Genomic DNA, 5,650 nt, shown 5'->3' with positions numbered 1-5,650 from the left:
TCTGGTATTTGGACTAGCCTACAATAGGTTTTAGGCAGGACGCCAGCCTGGAAGCAAAGGGGGTCATGTGGAGCTACAGGAGCAGAGGAAGCGGAGTTCTTGTCATTTGTGAGGTAAAGAAGTTGCACAATGCAGACCATGGCTGAATGGATATACCAGCAGAGCTGCATACCCTCCAAGGGGAGAGCTGTCCCTCAGCATGGTTTAGCAGGGAGGGGATGAGGCCTGAAGTATCTAAGGGGATTGCTTGGGATGGTCTGGAGAGGTGTGCTGGCTGGGAATTGAATTCGTGTGGGGCAGTGACAGGAGTGGGGTGGTTGTGCTGCTCAGTCAGAGGCCCACACCTTAGTCATGAGGTGTGAGGTGGTCATGCTGAACATTAGAGCCCAGGATATGTGACTTGTGCGCAGGGTGCTTGGGCAGTCTGAAGGCCAGAATGTATGTAGTGCATACTAGTTTGGAAGCGAGCTGACCACACAAACTTGTTGTGAGTTCAGTGGGTTGTGCAAGAGGAAAGTCTTGGTGTCTGATGGGCACCTTTATCCTTTCTTTTACTGATATGATGCTCGCTTCCACCATCTCGAAACCTTGGAAGTCCTGATTTACTAATGTACTGAGTTGTTCTCCAAGATTGTTTTCATCTATTTCTTTTTTGACATTTTTCTCCTGATTATTAGAGAGGGCTTCAGCCTCTGTGTGATCAGGGGCCCTGTTGAACCAGAACCTGCTATATTATTTAATTTGGATCTGTTGTGATATCACCACTTTCATTTTTTATTCTTGATATTTACATCTTTTCTTTTCCTTTGTTACATTTGCTAGTTATTTAATGAATTTTTAAAATCTTCTCAAAGAATCAACTTCTTATTTATTTTTTCTATTGTTTTTCTGTTTTTCAGTTCACTTGTTTCCACCCTAATCTTAATGATTTCTTTTCTTGTGATTAGAAATTTATTTTGTGGCCCTTGTACTAGTTGTTGAAGATGCTTGGTTTAAGGTGTTATTTACTGTTATAAATTACTTTTCAAATACTGCTTTTGCTGAGTTTTCAAAGGTTTTTCATTTGTTTCATTTGAGCTTGTTCTTTATTTCACTTCAATACCAATAGTTTTTAAGCAGTGAGTTGTTCAGTTTCCATGAATTTGCTTTTTTGCCCTTGCTCTTCCTATCGTTGATTTCTAATTTTATAGCATTACGATCTGAGAAAGTGTATTGTAAACTCTCATTTTAAAATTTATTATTATTGCTATATTTTCTAGTTCTTTCTTCAGTTCTATAAAAGTTTAATCTATTTTGAGGGTCATTCATTGGGTGCATATGTTTTTTATGGTTACATCTTCTAGTTCTGTTGTCCATTTAATCTTTATGTAGTGCCTTTCTTTGTCATATGGATTTTGCTTTAAATCTATTTAATCTGAGATTAATATCGCCACTCTTGCCTTTTCTGGTTGCCATTACCTTTCATCTTAGTGTACTTTTATCTTTGTTTCTAAGATGTGTTTCTGGTAAGCAGCATATTGATGTGTCTTGTTTGCTTGTCCAGAATGCTGCTCTCTGTCTTTTGACTTCTGCATTTAATCCTGTACTGAGTGTTGTTAGATTTATACATATATGGGTTTTTGCTGTTATTCTATGTTTCTTTTTGGTAGTTACTAGTTTCTTTGTTCATTTTATATATCTGTGCTGTTTTGAATACTGTTTAAGTGTGCTGATTTCTATGTAGAGTTGTATATTGATCTCAGGCTTTTCTATAGTTGCTGATTATGTGTCCAGAGTACCTCATTTAGTTAGTTTTTTTTTTTTTTTGTAAACTTGGCCCTGTTCGTACAAATTGCTTTAAATTCTCCTTATCTGGAAATGGTCTTAATATTCTTTCTTATTTGAGTGATAATTTTTCTGGATATCAGATTTTTGGGTGTCAATTTTTTCTTTCAGGTTTTTAATGTGCCATTCTTTTGTCTTCTTACCTGCAGATTCTTGCTGAGAAGTCAAACTTTGTGCTTACTGGTATTCCTTTGTAGGTGATTTCTACGTACCTGCCCTCACCCCCTTAGCTGTTCTCAGGATTCATTCCTTGTCCTTGATATTGGAAAGTTTGACTATGTTAACATGTCCTGGGTTAGGCATTGGGTCTGGCAGGGACAAAAGTAGCATGGACCTTGGGTAGTCCTTGGCTTGGCTGAGTCTCAGGGACACATGTGTCAAATGGTTTCTGCATTGGGTGCCAAGCTGTACCTGGTTGCATTTGTAGGCTGTGTGTTGTGTAGGCAGTGGGTCTGGTACTGAGCTACTTGAGCTTGGTTGGGTTTACTTTAATTCTTTCTGTTTAAAATATTCTGAGTGTGCACTTCCATTTTGGTTTTTTAACTTTAGGCCTTAGCACATTCCATTATAATATTTGACTTTGTCTTCTCGAACAGCCCTTTAAAATTTTTCTGTTCAGTTCTTTGACTTTATCATTCCTTCTGTTTACTTTAGTACTCTATGATTAAGAACAAGTTTCTGAGTCTCTTCTTAAATCTACTTGATCTTTCTTTCCTGCCTTTTTAATGGCCTTTTGCTTTCTTGATATCATCTTATAGCTCATTAGACCTTCTGTCATTACTGTTCAGAGCTGTTCTTGAGATATTAAAACTCAAGGTTGTATTTTAGTTTTCTTGGACTTGTTTTAATTTTCCTTAACTCTTACCTGAACTTACATTAAGTCATTCATGGTCTGTTTCATAGTCAGGCGCTTGCCTCCTTTTGATTGCCGATGTTGAGCTTCTCCATTGCCTCTTCCAACAGATGTAGTCAATTTAATTTCTGTGAATATTTCATCTGGTTAAGTCTATGGTACAGTCACCTTATATCTTGTGGAAAACAGTATTTGCAATGAAGACATAAGTGGTCTTGTGGGATTCCATTATGTAATATCCAGCTTTGTTTCTATCTCGGAGACCATACTTTCCAACTATGTATTCTTTTTATGTCCCACTTTGGCATTCTACCCCCCAACAGTTATCTCAAGGACATTACTTTGGGAACTATAATGTGTCCGACACAAATGAAGGTATTTTCAATCACCTCATATGCAAGTGAAGGTTGGACATTGAGAAAGGAAGACCAAGAAGAATTGATGCATTTGAATTGTTGTTGCTGTTGAATAATATCGAAAATACAGTAGACTGGAACCAGAATACTTTTTAGAAGAAGATGGTAAGCCATTGTCTCATGTAGTTTGGACATGTTATCAGGAGAAACAAGTTCTCGAAAAGGACCTCAAGCTTGGTAAAAGTGACAGTGCAAAAGAGGAAACCACCTTCTACAAGATGGATTGACACTGTGGCTACACTGATGGGCTCAGACATTAGAACAATTGTGAGGATAGCACAGGTATTTTGTCAAAGGTACTTTGTGTTTTTGTTCAATATAAATAATGTGTTATTAAAAGTATTTGAGCTGACAGATTTTTGCATATTTTCCCAAGCTGTGGTTTCTTAGTTGGGTTGTCCAAATTTATGTCCCAATAGCTTTTGAGGTGGGTAGTCCCAGTTTATGATGTATCAGAGGACTATGAGAACAGTCATAAATTTCACCATATTTTTGTATAATTCTATAAAGGGAAAAATACTTCTTTGATTTAGTACCTTTCTTTGACAATTAAATGCTAAGTGATGATGTGGACGCTATGGTTTACTTTGTATATATGTTTATGCATGAAGTGGCTGTTTCTGTGCTTTGTGCATTTATCTATGGGCATCTTGATGTTTTCTAACTCTACTTTTAGTAACTTTTTGTATAAAAAATACTTTCTGCTCTATATGCTACAAATATTTCCCAATCTTTGTGTGCATATATTCTTGCTTTTAATTATCAAATTGTATTTCTAAATCTGTGTGTATGTGATTTTTCTTCTCATTAATTCTAGTCTTAGAAAGTCATTCTCCATTTAGCTTTTTAAGTAAATTCACTTGCAGTTCAATTTTGTTCTATTTTTTTCTTTATTTTTATGTTGATTATTATTTATTGCAATGAATGGGATGAGGGCCTTAGCTTGTTTTTTCACTTTTCACATAGTTATCTAAGTAATATCCCTTTCCTATAAGTCTTGCTTTCTTTTAAAGCTATATATTCTTTTATCTAATTCAGTCAGCTTCTAGGTTGCATGTTAAATCTTGCACTTTATACTTACTGTTTGATATGATTATCTTATAATGTTTTAATATTTCATACTAACAAGTTCATTGTTGCTTTTCTTTTATCACATCCTTATTTATTCTTGACATCACATTTATTTAACTTATGATCATTTTGTCATTTTATTTTGTTAAGTAAATGTTTCTTAGACTTTAAAATTACATTAAACATTTATCTTAATTTTGGGAGACCAGATCTATCTTTACTTAGATAGTTTTAAACTTTTAAATGTGAATTGGATGAACATTTACAGACCTAATCAGATTTGCATTAAAAAATTTATGCACATTTTGCCACTGATTGCAATCTCCACAATGTACTATCACTTATCAAACAACCTCCTTTTGTTTTCTGTTTCCATTCCTCCTTTCTTAGCCCTTCTGAACGTTGTCCTTATGTAAATGCTGCCCTTTTGATCTCAAATTTAGTCTGAGAAGTATGTACCTCCCTAGTGTTATTGTTCTGTATATACACTTGCATATTGTTTGGTGGAAAACTGAATCTTGAGTGCGTTTTGTTCCATAGCTCAAGTCAGTCTTGGATGCTCCACAAATATCCATCTGACCCATAGCCTTATCTGTTTTATAGTTTTGTGTGACCTTTTTCTCCCACTCTATCCAGCATCCTCTAGTGTGATCCCTTTTGGCATACTTGGTAGTAGTAACTGGGCACCATTTAGTTCTAGTCTCAGGCTTGTGGAAACTAATGTTTGCATATGAGACCAGAGCTTTCTTACATTATTAAAAAATACTCTAAAGGCCCTTAGTGCACTATGCTCTTTAAATTGAAATTTTCTACATAGCCTTTAAGAAGCCCTAGTGGCATAGTAGATTACACATTGGATGGCTAAACACAAGGTCAGCTGTTCGAGTCTCACGTACCCACACGTGCAGCTCTCTGTCCTCTGGGGTTGCTGTGAGTCAGAGTGGAATTTCAGTGAGCTTGGAAGTAGCCTTTCTATCACTTATCTCTAATTACTTTAGGCTTTTTGTCTTGTCACTATACAGGGATGCTGCTGGTGACTTTTGAACTGATTGCAGCTTAGAAAATTCCTTTGGACTTTATCTCTTTCATCATATTAGAAACTTTTTTTTTCTGTTTTCAAATTTTATTCTGTTTATAGCAGAATCTAATCTGTACTAAATAATAGCATCAATAATGGGCTTATTTTGCTTTTTAGTTTAGTTAGAATACTAAGAGCTTCTCGACATGAATATAATGATATTTGGTTTTAGGTATTTTTATGTTAAGGGTTTTAAGATTCTATGTTAATGTTTTTGGATGTTATTATTAGTTTATGGCATATAATGATACAATATACTCTTCTGTAGATTTTCCTGGGAAAATTGATTTTGCTTGTGTGTATTCCGGTGTTAGAATATGCTGATGACTTCTACATCTGCAATGTCTTTGCTTTCCCAAGGGCATAGTAAACTCATTGCACCCCGTGTAGGTATTGCTTCTTGCTTAC

The sequence above is a fragment of the Echinops telfairi genome, unplaced genomic scaffold (genome assembly GCF_000313985.2).
Source record: "Echinops telfairi isolate 266 unplaced genomic scaffold, ASM31398v2 ScPeMD7_7465;HRSCAF=8503, whole genome shotgun sequence".
NCBI lineage: Eukaryota > Metazoa > Chordata > Mammalia > Afrosoricida > Tenrecidae > Echinops > Echinops telfairi.
The sequence above is the reverse complement of the archived record's forward strand: the minus strand, read 5'-3'. Positions refer to the sequence as shown.